The sequence below is a fragment of the Pan troglodytes genome, chromosome 9 (assembly GCF_028858775.2).
Source record: "Pan troglodytes isolate AG18354 chromosome 9, NHGRI_mPanTro3-v2.0_pri, whole genome shotgun sequence".
In the NCBI taxonomy this organism is placed as follows: Eukaryota; Metazoa; Chordata; class Mammalia; order Primates; family Hominidae; genus Pan; species Pan troglodytes.
In genome coordinates, this window is record NC_072407.2 from 18,204,967 (window position 1) to 18,224,608 (window position 19,642).

Sequence of the window (19,642 nt, forward strand, 5' to 3'; positions counted from 1 at the left end):
AGCTTTGAAATTACGGTTCTTGCAATTTTTTAATTTGGGGAAAGAGAATTTGCATTGTTTTGCACATTTTGTACACAGAGTGGCTTTACTAATATTTTTAAATATTTTTATATGTCTTTATTAATATTTTTATGTTTCTTTGCCTTATGACATGTCCATATAGGTCCAAATCAGACTGCTCTGTAATTATTTGTTTAATTAAATTAACTGGCTCCCCCAGTAAAGGATAAGTTCCAGGAACTGTAACTACCCTTTGTTCATTTCATTCCACCCAGTGCCTAGCAAAATGGTATGTGGTAGACACTCAAGAAACCTGGAAGGGATTTAGAAGGGTAGAAACTGACACCTTCTGAGAATAAAGGAGGAAAACTTTTTTCTTCTCTGTGGGCAGGAAGGACAGTATGTTTTCCATCTCAAAGACAGGAAAGAGTTATCTCTTCCTCTGGGATCCATCAGCATCCTGCCTACTCCTGCATCACAGCACAGATCCTAACTGGCAAAATTATTAATCTCCTTCCACTGAAATAGACACATCAGACAGATTCCTTTCTGACTGAAACTGTTCTGCTGTGAAAGACTAACAACAAAGCAGATGCTCCTTCATGCCTGGCCAGTTCTATCAGTTATCCTAGTGGCCATCCAGGGTAGGAAGAAGACTAAAGCCTTCTAACACCTGACATCTCCCAATCCAGGAGAGAATAAGAGGAAATTCCCAGTTACTGAGAAGTGAATTGCAGCTCCCCTTTTTGAGGATCTAATACCATCAGCCACCCCATCTCCTTATGGGCCCAGAAACCCATAATCTCTTATTTTATCTCTTCCTTTATAAGAATTATTGAGTAATTGCTATGCTGCCTGTACTGTGTCAGTTGCACATCAATTAAACAATTGCCTAATTGGACTATACATTCTATACCCTACTCCTGGTACCAAAATCTGTGTTAGAGTTCTCCAGAGGGACAAAACCAATAAGATATATGTATATAAAAGGGAGTTTATTGGGGAGAATTAGCTCACACAATTACAACATGAAGTCCTATGATAGGCTGCCTGCAAGCTGGGAAAAGAGAGAAGTTGGTAGCCCGGCCCAGTTCAAGTCTAAAAGCCTCAAAACCAGGGAATCTGATAGTGCAGCCCTCATTCTGAGGTCAAAGGCCCAAGGGCTCCTGGAAGGCCACTGGTGCAAGTTGCAGAGCCCAAAGGCTGAAGAACCTGAGGTCTAATGTCCAAAGGCAGGAGGAGAGGACGAGTCTTCCTCTCCCAGTCCACTGGCTCAAATGTCAGTTTCCTCTAGCAACACCCTCACAGACACATCCAGAAACAATATTTTATCAGCCATCTAGGCATTCTTCAATCCAGTCAAGTTGACATCTAATATTCACTATCACACCTGCCCTAGGCTATTGTTTCCCTGAGGGCAGAGACTATGTTTTGTTCATGACTGCATCACTATCTCCCAGCCTATGCAAAACAAAATAGACAACTAGAAGTATCAAATGAATGACAGATAACAGAATGGATAGATGAACTGGGATTCTGGGGTTCACTCCATCTCTTGTAATAATATCAAGGAAATGTCATAAAAGACAGAATCTAAACCTTCTTTAAAATCTATATTAGTTAAATGCATTCTGCTTCCTTTAATCTGTAAGGGCTGCAAAAATCTCTCATATTACCCTCAACCCTTGGGCAGCAATCATTAGTATCTTCAAGATACCACATATATTAGAAATAACACTGGACAAACTCTCTATATGATGAACACATCCTTTTCCTTACCTTTCATTTTCTGTGTCATCTTTGCTTTTTCCCTGCATTCTATGATTTTATGGCAGACTCTCAAGAAAGGCATTAGAGTTGGCTGGGACCATTACTATATCCCCAGCTCCAGCACCATATCTGATATAGAGTTAGTGCTGAATACATGTTACTCAACGAACTTGCTGCAAGAAATCTTCACTTTCAAGAGAATATTTCAATTACTTAAAATGATCATAGAAGGGAGGAATATGTACGTACTAAGAATCTAATAAGGTTACTCAGAATTGTATACACAAAACTGCGGAAGCTAACAGCATTTATATGCTTAAGTTTTCCAAACAATGAGTTGAAAATATACCCTGAAGAATTGTTTATGCCAAATAAGGCTGACTATTCATGATCATGACTGGAATTGCTGCATGTTTTGTGCCAGCCACTTCATTCCTGCCAAACATCCTCCCAATTTGCAAGGATTCTTGGGTTTCGTTTTGAAAATAAAGCAGTAAAATGCTTCTTAAGCTCAACTTACATGGGGTCTTATTCTTCATTAGTACTTACTTAAGCTATACTGATTAGAGTAACATCTTAACTCTTTTGAAATGCTTATTTTGATTGACAAAGTGACATGGAATTTCTAAAGTGACAAATTGACCAAGGAGCACAGAAACAAGTCAATAGAATTGTGATGTTAGCTTGAGTTCTGAACACTCAACACTTGGAAAGTACCTCATACCACCTTTTGTGCCAGAGACCCCGAGAACCTGAAAGGCTGTCAGTCAGATATTTCCATTAGCTGAAGCGAGAAAACTTCCTCATCCTGGTGGCTCCTAGGCCAAAATTTGCAGGGGGGAAAAAAAAAAAAGGAAAAAGAAAAAAGCTGGCAGACCAAAGCCTTACATCGACCAAGGTCTTAAACACAGCAACTAGAGATTATATGCTTGGAAAATAATTTATAACAAATAGTGCTTAAAGGCAAAAGCACTCCTGATAAGTGAGCCTGCTGAAGATACTTCAGACTCAGTCCAGACCTAGGTTCTAAACCAGTGAGTCTCCTTATTTGGAAGAACTGCACAAGAGTTTAGCAACCCAGCATTGTACCGATTCTAACAAGACCATTACATCTAAAGCTTTATTAAGCATGTAGACTCTGCAGTCAGAATAAATCCTGCCTCCACCACTTACTACCTGCAAGAGGCTAGGCAAGACATTTAACCCCTCTGTGCCTTGGTTTTCTCATATATTAAATGGGGATAATAATAATACTAACTTCATAGGACTAATGTGAGGATGAAGTTAAGTAATTTATGTAAAGCGCTCAGAAGAGCGCCTAGCATATATTCAGTGTTATATACTTGGCAGCTATTATTATGACCCTTTTTCATGATCTATTTCTTGCCTTGGACCCCAGTTCTCATAACTGGGTCTTAATTTTCATGCATGTGTCAATTCCATAGATAGTTAAGGACTGCCTGCTATCCAGCTGACTCTGTCCTTTATAAAATGGCCTTTTTCCCCAGCAAGACCTGTGTAGGAGCCCTGGCTTTGCCCTTCCAGGGATGAAGTCCCTTCCTTGCTCCTTCTAATTCTTCCAAGCACTAGAATTCTGCCTTTTATTGCTGCCAGACCTGCCTGATGCCCAGTGTCTCTATCACCATCTGCTCCTAATCCCTGATCTCGCCTAACACCAGGGGCTTTCTGGCCTGCCTGCTCATCCCAATACCGATCTTTCTGTCTAGTCTTTAAGCTCAGCTGCCTGGTCTGGTCTTGATTCTGACAGCACCCTTGAAAGTTGTTCAAGCAATGAATAAGTTATTCAAATCCTTTATTTCCCTCCAAGGGAGAACTAGGAAGCCAGACCTTATAAAGCCAAAGGAATTCCTGTTGCCCACTTACTGCAATAATTTAATCTCTAAGAAACTCAAAAAAGCACTAAGTAAATAACCCTCTAATCATAAACAATCCCTCTCCATCAAGAGAAAACAGACCTCTCCTGCCTGGAATTGCTTAAACAGGAGTCTTCCATTTCACCAGAGCTCCAGGGACAAACCAGCCACCAGCTACCACAATGGGCTGCAAGTTTCAGAAACTTGCAAAGGGGAATTTTTCATCCTGATTATTGCCTTTGCAGTGTTCTCAGCTGCCAGCATGTGATGGAGGGCGTGGGTATGAGCCTGCTTTTGTGTTCTTAAATAAGGCTAAGAGACTGTTCTCCTTCGCTTCTTAGCCCTAGACACTCATCAATCAACCAGATTTCCTGAGTGCACCTACTATGTGCAGATCTTTGGAAAGCAAGTCACCTCCTATGTACTTTTTAAAATTTTTATTTAAATGTTTCTGCATACAGAGTGGGTTTATATGTGTATGGGGTACATGAGATGTTTTGATACAGGCATGCAATGTGAAATAAACACATCATGGGTAATGGTGTACCCATCCCCTCAAGCATTTATCCTTCGAGTTACAAACAATCCAATTACACTTTTTAAGTTATTAAATATTTTTAAATATACAATTATTGACCATAGTCACCCTATTGTGCTATTAAATACTAGGTCTTATTCATTCTTTCTAATTTTTTTGTACCCACTAACCATCCCCACTTCCCTTCTGTCCCCCTACTAGCCTTCCCAGCCTCTGGTAACCATCCTTCAACTCTACGTCTATGAGTTCAAGTGCTTTGATTTTTAGTCCTTTTGTACTTTAAAAAATATTAGAGGGAAGCTAATAATCAAGGCAAAACAAATAAAGTTCTGATGCTGCCAAAGCAGAAGGGACTTTCCCAAGGTCACAGAGTTCAAAAGGAGCAGATCCAGGATTTAATTACATCACCCTGTGTTAAAATACAGATTGTTTGACACATCTCACTCGGTTCACTGGAACTTGGCCTATTCCAGCTTAATCTCATGCCCTCTGCAAATCATACTCTTGGCTCCACATCCATCCAGGTTCCTAGAGAGCAGCCTGCTCATTCTGATCTCCAGGCCTTTGCACAGGCTGTTTCCTGTGATTGCCACCCTCCATCCAGCCTCTATTTCTTCACTTGACTGTTTGCTTGCCACCCTTTCATTCTCTGCATTAACCCCACTGCCTCAGAAAGCCGTTTCCAATTCCCCAGTCTGTATTGGCGGCCCTCCTCTTTTCTGCTTTGTGGCTATCCTATCATGGCACTTTCCACACTGCACTGTAATTGCCTGTCCTCACGTTTAATCCCCTAATATGCTGAGAGACCCTCAAGGGCAGGACCCTTGTCTGGTTTCTCTCTGAATCCCCAGGACCATATGTAGGATTTAGAGCACAAACGTGACAGTGAATTTTTGTTAAAGTAAGGTGGACCAAACTCTCTCTTTACCAAGCTGCCTCCCTGACAGGTCAAATCCCAGACTAAAAATAGTAGCTTTGCAACTCCTGGCTAATGGCTCCAGGCAGACACTTCTGTCCCAGAGCACCTGACCTCTGATCTGTAAAATGTTCTGGGGTAACATGTGTCCTCCCACCTTTGCCTCTTACAGGCTCACTGATCATCACTGTCATTTCCCTGTTACCACCCCCATTATGGGAGAAGCAAACTTTCAGTTTTCATCCAATGCAGCTCAAGCATAGGGTAGGCCAGAGTGAGCCTGGAGAGACAAGACAAGAAAAGTAACTCTGCTTCTGCCGTCACTCAGTTAGTTTTTCTTTATTAAAAGGGAACTTTTTATTGAAGCATAACATATACACAGAAAAGTGGGTAAATTGTAAGTCTATAGCTCAAAGCTTCACATTCATGTGAACATGTTCGTTTCACCAGCACAAAACTCTTAAAATGACTAGGACTCCAGAAGCCTCCGTTTTGTCCCCATCCAGTCACTACTACATCTTGACTTCTATCATAGATTAATTTGGCCTGTTTTAAAACATTTTATAAAGGGAATTTTACAATATGTACTCTTTTGTATCTGGCTTCTTTTGTTTATAGTATATAGTTAACTTTATAGTTGGTGAGATTCATCCATGTGGTTGCATATCATTTTGGTATATGTTCTCTCTCATAGCTGTGTAATATTCCATTGCATGAATCTACCGCTTTTCATTTATCTATCCTATTATGGATGAACATTTGGGTAGTTTCCAGTTTGGGGCTGTAATGAACAGTGCTGCTATATGCTATATCCATTCATGTATATGTCTTTTGATAAATATACATTTGCCTTTCTGTTGGTTAGATACTAGATGTGGAATTGCTGGGTTGTAATGTAAGTGGCTTAGCTTTAATAAATACAGCTAAACAACTTTCCACACCAAAAGAGATCTAATTAATCTACATCCTTGCCCGTACTTGATATTGTTGACATGGTTTTGTTTTGTTTTGTTTTTCCACTTTAACTACTGGATGTAGTAGTGATATCACTTTGGGATTTTGATTTGTACTTTTTTGAATTTTGCCTAGTGTGTTGTCATTGACCATTTGGATAACCTGAAGTATTTGTTCAGATGTTTTGATCATTTTTCTTTTTCTATTATATTCTCTGCCATTTTCTTATTGACTTGTAGTAATTCTTTATATAGTCTAGATAAAAGTCCTTTGTCAATTATATGTATTGCAGACATCTTCTCCCATTCTATGGCTTGCCTTTTTACTTTTCTAATCTTTTGGTAAATAGAGGATTTAATTTAAATGTGGTCCACATTATCTTTTTTTTATTCATGATTAGCACCTTTTTTGCCCCATTTAAGAAGTTTTTGCCTACCTCAAAGTCGTGAAGATGTTCTCTTGTATTTCCTTCCAAAAGCTTCATAGTTTTTATCTTTCATATCTAGATATTGAACTGATCTGTAATTGAATTTGTGTATGGTGTGAGGTAGGAGTCAATAGTCTTTCTGAATTTTTTTTTACAGGACTATTGATTGAAGTGTCCGTCTTTTTCCCACTTCATTACAGCATTATCTTTGTCATACATCAAGTGACTGTACATCTGTGGGTCTATTTCAGGACTCTTCTGTTCTTCTGTTCCATTGCTGTATTTGTCTGCCCTGCAAATAATACACTGTCTTTATTATGGTTCCTTTACAAAAAGCTTTGATATCTGGGAGTGTTCTCTGATTTTTTTTCTTCTTCAAGATTATTTGGCTATTCTTGATCATTTGCATTTCTGCATAAATGTTAGAATCATGATCGATTTATATTTTTTAAAAAATCTGTTATTGAGACTGTTTTTGAACTCATAGAAAAACGTGGGGAGATTTGACAACTTTACATTATTAAATCTTTCAATCAATGACCATATTATTCCATTTATTTAGTTTTACTCTAAGTTCTCTCAATAATGTTTTATAGCTTTCTGTGGATAAGAAGTCTTGTTCACTTTTTCATGAGATTTATTCCTGGGTATTATATGTTTTATGCTATTGTGAATAATAACTTTTTAAAATTTCATTTTCCAGTTGTTTGTCACTGGTATATAGGAATAAAATTGACTTTTGTATTTTGAATTAATTTTCAGAGACTTTGCTAAATTCACTTATTGCTTCTATTACTTTGTATATAGATTATTTTGGAATTTACATACACAATAAGTTATGCCAATAATTCCCTTCTAATCTTTATAGCTTCTCTTTTTCCTTCTTGCCTTATTGCACTGGCTATTACCTCTACGATGTTAAATAGAAGTGGCAATAATGGACATTCTTGACTTGTTCCAAATCTTATGGGGAAAGCTTTTAATATCCATCAGTAAGTAAGATTATTGCTATGGCTTTTTTGTAAATATTTTTATCACATTAAGAAAGTTTCCTTCTATTATTAGTTTGCTGATATGTTTTCTTATGTGAATGTATATCAAATATAATCAGATACTTTTTCTGTGTTCTATGAACATATTCATGTAATTTTTTCTGTTAATGTGATGAATTGTATTGATTAAATTTTGAATGTTAGACTACCCTTGTATTCTTGGAATAAACCCTACATTGTTATTATATAGAATACTTTTTCTAATTTACTGGATATAGAGTTTGCTAATATTTTGGGGTTTCTACATCTATGGTCATGAAAGAGATTGGGCTTCCATCTTCACTTTTACCTCAATTTTGAGATGGATTTTTTTCTACCTGGGCTGACCCCTCTTTTGTCCTATATATAGACTTAGTTAAATAGACTTTGCTTCTATTATTAGCTTAACAAACTTCACCCAGATCCTCTAGTTTATTTCTTATTGACAGAACAAAATCTTTCTCAATGACAAACTAGTCATGAGCCAAGTCATGGTCCAACCACTCCCTGGCAGTGTGTCCACTGTCACATTATAGATCCTCCCTGAGCCTGTTTCCTTATCAATGAAATAGCATTGAAAAAGAAGTTAGACAATGCATAATAAAGCACCTGGTACAGGCAGGTGCTCAGTCATTCCTATTTCTCACTACCTCTTCTCTTCTGCTTAAAAACTTTTCAAATACAGAAGAGCATTGGCTTACTTATTTACAGGGCTTAGTCGTCAGAGTTAAGATTCAAATCTGAAAAAATGAACTAATGGGGTAGGAAATGTCCATTCTTTTTGTTATACTCTAAAAAACAAAGCAAAGTTGTTTACTGCTCCTGCTAAGCTTCTTAAATACAAGCTCCTAGATTTTTAAAATTAGATAAACATTGCTAGAATTTATCATCTGTAGTGCTACAGTTCCTTCCCTGGGGCTTCAAACTCAAGTGTTAGTGGAGTATTACACATTTGGAAGTTGTCCAGGAATATAGCCTCTCTCCCACATTTAACAATGTTTATGTGTAAAAGTCAGCTTGGAAGGACACCTTTAAATAATGCTCTTTCTGGATATATAATTGCAGTGTTACTTGTCAGTGCATAATAAACCATCAACCAGCCTTTATTGTACCAGTGGGAATGAGAGTTTGGGGGTGCCCTGAAATTATGTTCTTTGTGTCTGAGATGAGAATTAGGTTAGTAGCTAGGCTTTATTTATAGATATCCAAATAAATCAGGAGTCAGAAGTTCAGAAAGACTGGGCTGGGAAGGCTGAGTCCAAAGAAGGCTGAAGTCTATGAATACCAAGAGTCAATACCCCTAATGCTATCAAGGACACTGGATAGGTCCCATCCTACTTCTCCTCATTATCTCCACCCCAAGAACTAATCCCGGTGACAGGCATGAGTGACATCAGAATGACCTTCTGACTAAATCTGAACTTGGCTCAAGCTGTGGATCCCCAGTGGAGTAGAAAGGGCAAGGCCTTAAGGTTGGCAGATCAATGGCAAATCTCAGCCCTGCCACCTACTTGCAACTCAGTTCTCTCACCATAACATGGGGATGGTAACTGACCTACCTAGCAAGACAACTGTGAGAATGGAAGGGTATTAGCTGATACCTGTGAAGGACATGATGCAGGGAACATGCTCAATAGTAAATGGCAGTGATTGTGATGATAGTGATATTGATGAGGATGAGACAATGACAATGAAGACAACATCTCTAGCTTTGAATAAAGGGGTGGTAGAGGATTACCTATATTATGCTTATGGAAACAGGAGGAGTATCCCTAACTGCCTCTTTTCTAATCCCCACAATTATTTTATGGATCTCTGGGCCCAGACACATGATCTTAGTTGGACAAGCCATGTCTCAATTTGTGTTCTCCTAAAAGCAGGATCTGAGGCAAGGACTGCAGGTACTTTGTGTAGAAGGCGATAGAGGAAGCAGAAGTGAAGGAATAGGGAGAGAGTGACAAGGGAGGAGGAAGGGTCAAGGTAAGAGTGCATTATTCAGGTCACTGGCATCAGTGTACCTCTGAGAGGTGTATACAATGTGTCCAGAATTGTCCACTTTCCAGAATTTTCTACTAGTACCCACCCCCTATTGACCAAGGGTTGTCTGCAGTAGTGTGAACTTCCCTACACTCCCAGGCACTTGCTTGCTGGCTAAATTGACTCTCAAAGCTTCAGAGAAGGCCATGAGTCAGTCAACAGGAAGAGGCCCTTGAGGTAGACACTCACTGACAGCATTAGCAAGTGCTCACTGCTGCCTGCCATAGTTGCGGCTGAAATTGGAGGTGGATGGAGAGTCTGTGATACAGGGCACCAAATGTAGCTGCTGCAGGCCAAGTCTTAGTTCAAGTGCAGACTCCTCCTGCAAGCCGTCTACTTGCCACATGTGATACACAATTGTGAGAGTCCCCCGTCGTCAGTAGAGTCTTTCCTCTCCCATCCCCTTGTGACAGAAAGGACTACCTGCACAGTTGGTTCTTATATTTAGCAGAACACAAACGTATGCCAAATTCTAGAGCTGTACTGTCCAGTACAGTAGCCACTCGATACACTTAAATTGATTAGTTTATTTAAATTAAATTAAATTTAAAATTTATCTCCTCAGTCACACTGACCACATTTAAGTGCTCAGTGGCTACATATGAGAAGTGGCTACCATATTGGACAGTGAAGTATAGTATACTTCCAACTTCTTGGAAAGTTAAACTGGACAGTGCCACTCTTGAGAGAGTCAGTCTGGATCCTAATCCTGGCTCTACCATATACTAGCTGGGTGGCCCTGGGTAAGTCATTTAATCTGTCTGTGCTTTAATTTGCTAATCTGTAACATGAGTTTATTTCCATGATTAAATAACAATATGTAAGCATATAGTAAAGTCTCGCTACATGTTAATGATTATTATTTCCCAATTCCCAGGGTAATATTTATGCAAGGCAGGAAGTACTTAAAGAGCATCCAACCCTGATTCAGGCCCTGGGTCCCTTGAGGCTACTTTCTGGGCTTCTAAATTATCTCTATGCTCAATATGGCCATGCCCATATACCTCCCAGTCTCCAAACAGAGATGTTGCTTTACCCCTCACTGCCTTTTCAGCTTCTTGTCAGTTCCCCACCCTAAGTCCAGAGGCTGGAGCTGGAACAGTCACCCCCAGCTTATGTCAGGAGCCCTACTGCCTGCTTCTGGAAACTTCTGTCTGTGTGCCTGACTCATTCTGTCACCATTTTCCCACCACTTGCCCACCCTCCCAATGGGCCTCTGCACTCCCAATGCTGACTATGACCTGAACTGACCACCTCGCTTTAAAATGCTTGCTGTCCTCTAAGACCTTGTCCTACCCTAATGGACAGGTCCTGTGCATGTCCTGGTTTGCTACCAATTTCTATCTTTCCTAGAGAAATAAAATATTAATATTTAAAATAACCATTATTGAATGTTTTCTTGTGTGCCAGGAACTGTGCTAAGGGCTGTAATATGGATTTCCTTCTGTAACCCCATCACAACCCTAGAAGATAAGTACTATTATTATTTCCATTTCACAGGTAAGAAAACTGGATCTTAGAGAATTTACATAGTTTGTTCAAGATTGCACAGCAAGTATATGGTGAAAACAAGAATGTGATGAAATCCTTTAGCCAGTAGGAGGTCCTTTTCTTCTTTCAAGACAATTGAAAAGAAGGAGGGACTGATGCATACAACAACATGGATAAATCTCCCATCCAAGTACTAACCAGGCGCAACCCTGCTTAGCTTCCGAGATCAGACGAGATCGGGCGCGTTCAGGGTGGTATGGCCGTAGACTATGGATAAATCTCAAATGCATGATGCTAAGAAGTCAGACTCAAAAGGCTACATACTGTGGGAGACCACTTATATCTTGGAAAACTTAAAACTATAGGGACAGAAAACAAACCAGAGGTTGCCAAGGGCTGGGAGTGGTGGTGGGGTTGTTACATGGGAATGTGTGTAGGTAATACAACTATTCATTATCTTGATTATAGTAGTTACTATATAGTTGCCTGCATTTGTCAAAACTTGCTAGACTTTACATTAAAAGGGGTGAATATTACTGAATTCAAAGCATACTTTTATTTTTAAATGGAAAATAAAGAAGATAGAGAGTAATTTTCCTCTGAATGCCCCCCAGCAATTATTCAAATGTGGGAATAGAGGGGAACAAACATCAGTTTAAAGACTCGGTGGAGAAAATAAGCTCGGGTTCAGATTGCAAGGAAGATAATTCAAGGAGAGGAAATGGAAGCAGTGGGTTCAGACTGACCTTCCTGAAAAGCCTGGAGGTGCAGGAAAGGCAAAAGATGGGCTTTTGTGAGAACGAAGCATTGATGAAAGATTTTTTTTTTCACCCAGAATGAGAAAACTTGAACCTCTTTACTTAAAGGGAGAAGCTCTTCAGTGAAGAATAGATTAAAGGTGCACCTTACCCACATATTTCCCATTTCCAGCACTCTTTATTCCTTCATGTAGATTTGTATTTCCATCTGTTTTCATTTTCCTTCAGCCTAAAGAACTTCCTTTAATATTTCATATACTGCAGATGTGCCAATAATAAATTCACACAGCTTTCATTTATTTAAAAAAAGTTTTTATTTTTACCCTCATTTTTGAAGGATATCTTTGCAAGACACAGAATTCTAGGCTGACGGTTTTTTTTTTAAAGCTTTAAAGTTGTCATTTCATTGTCTTCTAGTTTGCCTTGTTTTTGAAGCAAGTCATCATTCTTATCTTTGTTTCCCTCATTGTGTCTTTTATCGCTTTTTGTTGCTTTGAAGATTTTCTCTTTTTCTCTAGTTATTAGATTATCATGTGCTTAGGCATCATTCTCTTTGTTTTTATTCTGTTTGGGGTTTGTTGATCTTCTGGGATCTATAGGTTGGTATTTTTCTTCAAATTTGGGAGAATTTCAGGCATTGTCTCTTAAAATATTTTTATTTATTTATTTATTTATTTATTTTGAGATGGAATCTTGCTCTGTCGCCCAGGCTGGAGTGCAGTGCACGATCTCGGCCCACTGCAAGCTCCGCCTCCCAGGTTCATAGCATTCTCCTGCCTCAGCCTCCTGCGTAACTGGGACTACAGGCGCCTGCCACCAGGTCTGGCTACTTTTTTGTATTTTTAGTAGAGACAGGGTTGGGTTTCACCGTGTTAGCCAGGATGGTCTTGATCTCCTAACCTCGTGATCTGCCCGCCTCAGCCTCCCAAAGTGCTGGGATTACAGGCGTGAGCCACTGTGCCCGGCCTGTCTCTTCAAATATTTTTCTAACTCAATCTATCTATTCTCTCCTTCTGGAACTCCAATTACCACTATGTTAAACCACTTGTTTTTATTCCACAGTCATTTATACCCTAGTTCATTTTTTCAGCCCATTTTTCTCTGTGCTTCATTTTGAATTGTTTTCATCACCCTATCTTTTAGTTCACTGATCTTTTCCTTTGCTGTGTTCAAATACAGATATTATATTTTTCACTTCTGAAATTTCCATCGGAGCTTTTTAAAATAGTTTTTATTTATCTACCAAAATTCCCTATCTGTTCACTCATTATGTCCATCTTTAAATCCTTGAACATATTGATAATAGCTGTTTTAAAGTTCTTGTACGTTAGTTCCACATGTCAATCATCTCAGGAACTCCTGCTATTGACTGTGGGGCTTTTTCCTGGTTTGGGGTTACATTTCTTGCCTTTACACCATTCTTGTAATTTTTTTTTTTTTTTTGAGACAGGATCTCCTTCTGTCACCCAGGCTGGAATAGAGTGGCAATCATAGCTCACTTCAACCTTGAACTCCTGGACCAAGTGATCCTCCCACCTCAGCCTCTGGAGTATCTGTGACTACAGGCATGCACCACCATGCCCAGCTAGTTTTTTAAAAAATTTTGTAGAGATGAGGCCTCACTATGTTGCCTAGGTTGATCTCAAACTCCTGTGCTCAAGTGATCCTCTCACCTAGGCCTCCCAAAGTGCTGGGAGTACAGGCATAAGCACCACGCCCAGCCATGTCTAGAAATTTTTTATTGCATGATGGACATTGTAAATACTACATTGTTGAGTGTCTGGATTTTTTATCTTCCTTTAAAGAGTATGACAAATGGTTAATTCACTGATGGATCTGCTTGATTCCTTTCCCAGGCCTGTTTTCTAAGCTGTGTTGGGGTAAGTCTAGAGTAGCCTTTACTCTAGGGCTAATGTAGTTTTGCTACTAAATTGTAGCCTTTCTAGGGTTTCAGTTGAACATATAGTGTTCAGCAAGTTCTCTCTAACACTGATGGGTAGACATTTTATATCTCTAGCATTGTGTGACCTCTAGAATCTCTATTCAGCTCTTAGCTCCCCAGGGGCTGTTCTCTGCCAGGCCTTGTAAAGTGTCACCCTGCACATGTGAAGTTTAGTGTTTGGTCAAAGATTTAAGGGGACTTCTATGCATATTCTGAAGTTCCATCTCCGTGCAGCTTCCTCCTCTCTGGCATTCTAGCCCATAAATCCTATCTACTTTAATTGCCCCAAATTCTTACCTCTACCTCCTCAGCTCAGACAGTTTATCATGGTCAGTTCTACTCCACCTTCCTGCACCACAAACAAGAAAGTGTCTGTGGCAGAAAGCCTGGGCAAACACGGGCTCATCTCTTGTGTTTCCCTTCTGTCAGTGATCATAGTCCTTTGCGGTCTGTTTTCCAACATCTGAAAACTGGTGCTTAATATATTTTGCCCACTTATAGTTATTTATGTCCAGAGGGCTAATGCAGTGCCATTTACTTCATCAGAGTCAGAAGCAGAAGTCAAGTGAGCATATGCAGATCTGGGAGTTGTCTATAGACAGGACTATCTTATTCTCTTCTCTGCTTCACATTGCCTTAAAGATAAAATGTTTCTATTAAGACAGTCATATCCCATCATGATCTGCCTGGCTGACTGATCTCATCACTGATCATCCAGTCTTTATACACACACACTCACACACACACACACACGCACATACTACCATGACCTACTCGTAGTCTTACACATATCTCTAGCTTTTTCTTATGCCTCTGCTTTTGCATCTATTATTTTCTCTACAAAAATAACCTTCCCCCAACTCCCTACCTGCCTTCCTAACTGCTACTTATCCTTCAGAATTTAGCTTACCTGCCATCTCCTCCAGGACACCTCCTCTGGAACCATCTGGGTTAGGTGCCCCCTTATTTGTGCTCTGATATTCTGTGTTTGCCTTTATCAAAGTTGTATCACCCATGCTTTATTGTAATTGCCTGTTATGACCTATCTTCCATGCCCTTCACACCCCACCCTCCAGACAGAACATCTCTAAGACAGGGATCAAGTCTGAGTCATCTCAGTGTCTCTATGACCTGGCACAGGTTTTGAAACTTTTTGTATGAAGGGCCAAACAGTAAATATTTTAGAGATTGTAGGCCAGACATCTTCAGCTGTAACTACTCAACTCTGCCGTTGTAGCATGAAAGTGGCCATAAACAATAGATAATACATAAAATATAAGACTTTATTGAAATAGAAACAGGCAACTGTAGCTTACTGATCCTTGGACTAGCACATAGTATAATCCCAGTAAATATTCATTGAATGAATTAATAAAATATTATTATTGGAGGCCTCAGAAGAAATAGAAAATAATGTAATCAATTTTATAAGTGCAAGAGTTTTCCTGGGAACGGAAAAGTGGCACTTTCCTTGAGGCCCTAGGGAAGGAAAAAAAGACAGTGGAGTGAAGAAGGCAGGATAATAGAAAACTGGGGGATTTCTGGCCTAAATGACAGACTTCCCCATGTGTGGCTTTTGCCAGGAGGCCATTCTGGGATGGGATCCTGAAAACCAGAATGGTCTGGTCAGAGTGAGTTCCCAAGGCAGCCAAGAACAGAGAATGCCAAAGGACAAGTACAAGCTGTGTCCTGGGCAGCACCCAGGCGCAAACCCGCAGAAGGCATGTTTTGCAGCCAAATTCAAAGTGTCAGAAACCAGGCAGGTTCTAGAACTGCGTCTAGCATGAAAATAACAAGGGCAAGAGGGATGTGAGATCCAAAACAACTTTTATGAATAGAACTGGCAGGTCCACAATACTTTTCTGTTGGTCACTGGCCACATTGTGCATGGATGAGTCTGTAGATGGGTTAACCTTGGCTTTTTCAGAAGAGTTAAGTGACCAGTTCATCTACTAAGAAATAAAAGGAGGAGGGGAGCCTAGAACTTAGAGGCTGGAGGAGCTCTGTCATATATAACTACTATAGCAGATTCCATAAGGGCCCAATCAGGGCTCAAAACAAAGATTTGCTGAAAAGTACTATGGGTGAGGCTGAGGTTAGACAACAGAAGGTTGCAGCAATCTAATCACTAAGGTTGTAGGACATTCTGTAGAGAAGCATTATGAATGAGTATCAAGGAAATGAATAGGTGGCTTGCTGCAGAATTGGGAGTGGCAGGGGAATGCAGCCACTGGCCAGGAAATCCAGATAGTCACTGAATACCTGTTGTATTAGTCAGGGTTCTCCTAAGAAATAAAATCAATAGGGTATGTGGCGGGGCAGGGCGGTGGTGAAGAGATTTATAAGGATGTGGCTAACCTGAGTACAGAGGCTGAGAAGTCCCAAGACAATGCAGTTAGCAAGCTGGAGTCCTAGGGGAACCAATGGTATAGTTCCAGTCTCAGTGTGAAGGCCTGGGAACCAGGATTGTTGATGGTTCAGTTCCAGTCCTAAGGCCAGTAGGCTGAAGACCCAGGAAAAGCCAGTGTTTTAGTTTAAGTCCAAAGGCGGGGGGAAAAAAGCAAGGTTCCAGCTTAAAGGCAGTTAGGCAGAAGGCATTTCCTCTTCCTCCAGGGAGAGTCAGCCTTTTATGTTCTATTCAGGTCTTCAGCTGACTAGATAGGGCCCACCCACAATAGGGAGAGCAGTCTGTTTTACTCTACCAATTCAAATATTCATCCAGAACACCCTCATAGACATAACTACTTTGATCAAATGTCTGCCCTCCCCATAGCCCGGTCAGGTTGACATATAAAATTAACCATCACTCTGCCATGTGCGGAACACCTCAGAGAATCTATCTACCATGCACCCTGTCTCCTTCAACACTAGATAAAATGTCAGACAGAATTATTTGATTAGCACTGGTGTTTTAAGCATCATTGTGAACGCTGGCAATTTAGTACCAATGATGACAGCAGAAAGGATGTTAGGAAAGAGGTTACTACACATATACTCAAAATTATCTCCCTGGAGTAGCTTTTTAGACAAATGCACCTGGTTGGCCATCAGTATCTCAAACTTACATGTCTAATTATTTCTTCCTCCCAGCTTCCCCCCACCTCTGGGCCTCATCTAAGCTATTGGGAATAAATAAATAAACCCAGAGAGGCTACTTGAACTCTGCTGGAACCGGTGAGGGACATGCAAAATCAAAAAGCCATGTCCTTACCTGAAAGCCAAAAAGGATAGTGATAGTCTGCCGCTTCCCCCTAGGTCTGAGTTCCCAGTGTTTCACCAAAGACTCCAGAGGCTCTGAGTTTTCCTTTAAGGCCACAAGCTTTAACCTCGTCTCCTTTTTCCCAGCCCTCCTGATACCTGAGTCTTTTCTCTCTCTCCTCCTCTATTTACTAGAGGATGTGGGGCCCAGGTGTAAACTTTCTCGTGTCCCAGCTAACTGAGATCTGCTTAACCACCTCATTCTGCAGGCCCCAGATCAGAGTCCCATTTAGATGATTCCTTGACTCCTTTTTTCAGATTCAGATCCTTGCATGTGACATTCCTGTCATCTCCACACCCCTCCCCAATCACCCAATCAGATTCTCTTTGGTTACCATGCCTTACAGAAATGTGTCTGCATTTTCCCTGCTCTATTTAGATTTAATTTTACTAGCTAATATTTATTGACCCTATTTTATGCGCCAGCCACTAGTCACTATTTCATGGACTTCAGCCTTGGAACAACACTAGGAGGCTGATCATATTACTATCCCTATTTTACAGATGAAGAAACTGAGATTGAGAGTGACTAACTGATGTGTTTAATGTAGAAAGTTTCAGAACCAAGACTAGAATACACATAGATCTGACCTCCGAAAAAAAAAAAAAAAAAACCCAGTTTTAACTACTTTACCAAAATGCCTCCCAAGGACTGTTCAGTCTTCTGTCTTATTGTCTCACACTCCTGGCCCCTTGTCCCCATTCCCCCTACCACTGCCCTAAGTCAGACACTGCATGATTCATGAAGGGAATGTCAAAGGGCCTTCTATTTGGTCTCCTCACCTTCAGACCCTCTCCCTTCCTATCCCTGGGTATGTCCTACCAAAGGTATGGTACCATGCAGCAGAGAAGAGCTGGTCTTTGGCTCTTTGACTCAACTTTGAATCCCAGTGTCATAACTCGCCTGCCTCTGCATTTTTGGGTTAACTGAATGAGAATAGCATCTGTATTAACAGTTTTCTTTTTGAGCATTTAATGAGATAACATAGGTCGAGACCTTGGCATTGTGCCTGACACATAGTAAAGTCTCGTGTATTAGTCCATTTTCACATGATGTAAAGAACTACCTGAGACTCTAATTTAAAAAGAGGTATAATTGACTCACAGTTCCGCATGGCTGGGGAGGCCTCAGGAAACTTACAGTCATGGCAGAAGGTGAAAGACAAGCAAGCACCTTCTTCACAAGGTGGCAGGAGAGAGCAAGAGTAAAGGGGAAACTGCCACACACTTTTAAGCTATCATATATAATGAGAACTCACTATCATGAGAACAGCATAAGGGATATCACCCCCATGATCCAATCACCTCTCACCAGGTCCCTCCCTCGACATGTGGGAATTACAACTTGAGATGAGATTTGGGTGGAGACACAGAGCCAAACCATATCATTCTGTCCCTGGACCCTCCCAAATCTCATGTCTTTCTCACATTTCAAAACACAATCATGCCTTCCCAACAGTCCCCCAAAGTCTCAACTCATTCCAGCACTAACTCAAAAGTCCAAGTCCAAAGTCTCATCTGAGACAAGGGAAGTCCCTTCTGCCTATAAGCCTGTAAAATCAAGAGCAAATTAGTTACTTCCAAGGTAAAATGGGGATACAGGAATTGGGTAGATGCTCCCATTCCAAATGGGAGAAATTGGCCAAAACAAAGGGGCTATAGGCCCCATGCAAATCCAAAACCCAAGGCAGTCATTAAATCTTAAAGCTCCAAAATAATCTCCTTTGACTCTGTGTCTCATATCCAGGCCATGTCGATGTAAGAGGTGGGCTCCCGAGGCCTTGGGCAGCTCCACCCCTGAGGCTCTGCAGGGTACAGCCCCCGTGGATGCTTTCACAAACTGGTGTTGACTGCCCATAGCTTTTCCAGGTACACAGTGCAAGCTGTCAGTGAATCTACCATTCAGGGGTCTGAAGGATGATGACCCTCTTCTCATACCTCCACTAGACAGTGTCCCAGTGGGGACTCTGTGTGGTGAGTCTTCAGCCCCACATTTCCCCTCTGCATGGCCCTAGTAGAGGTTCTCCATGAGGGCTCTGCCCCTGCAGCAGGCTTCTGCCTGGACATCCAGGCATTTCCATACATCCTCTGAAATCTAGGCAGAGGTCCCCAAACCTCAATTCTTGCCATCTGTGTACCCACAGACCCCCAACACCACATAGAAGCAGCCAAGGCTTGGGGCTTGCACCCTCTAAAGCAATGGCTCGAGCTGTACCTTGGCACCTTTTAGCCATGGCTGGAGCTTGAGCAGCTGGGACAGAAGGCACCATGTCCCAAGGCTGCACAGACCAGCAGGGCCCTGGGCCTGGCCCAGGAAACCATTTTCCCTCCTTGGTCTCCCAGCCTGTGATAGCAGGGGCTGCTGTGAAGATCTCTGAAATGCCCTTGGAGACATTTTCCCCATTGTCTTGACTATTAACATTTGGCTTTTTACTTATGCAAATTTCTCTTGAATTTCTCCACAGAAAATGTTTTTTTTTTCCTACCACATAGGCTGCAAATTTTCCAAACTTTTATGCTCTGCTTCCCTTTTAAACATAAGTTCCAATTTCAGACCATCTCTTTGTGAATGCATATGACTATATGCTTTTAGAATCAACCAGGTCAAATCTTAAATGCTTTGCTACATAGAAATTTCTGCTGCTA

The 19,642-nt window shown here is 40.8% G+C and overlaps 1 protein-coding gene across 1 annotated transcript in view; it reads left to right on the top strand.

Moving 5' to 3' along the window:
- SPON1 (spondin 1) overlaps positions 1-19,642 on the top strand; it is a 302,639-nt gene that overhangs the window by 147,031 nt on the left and 135,966 nt on the right. The gene's annotated exons all lie outside the window — the stretch shown is intronic.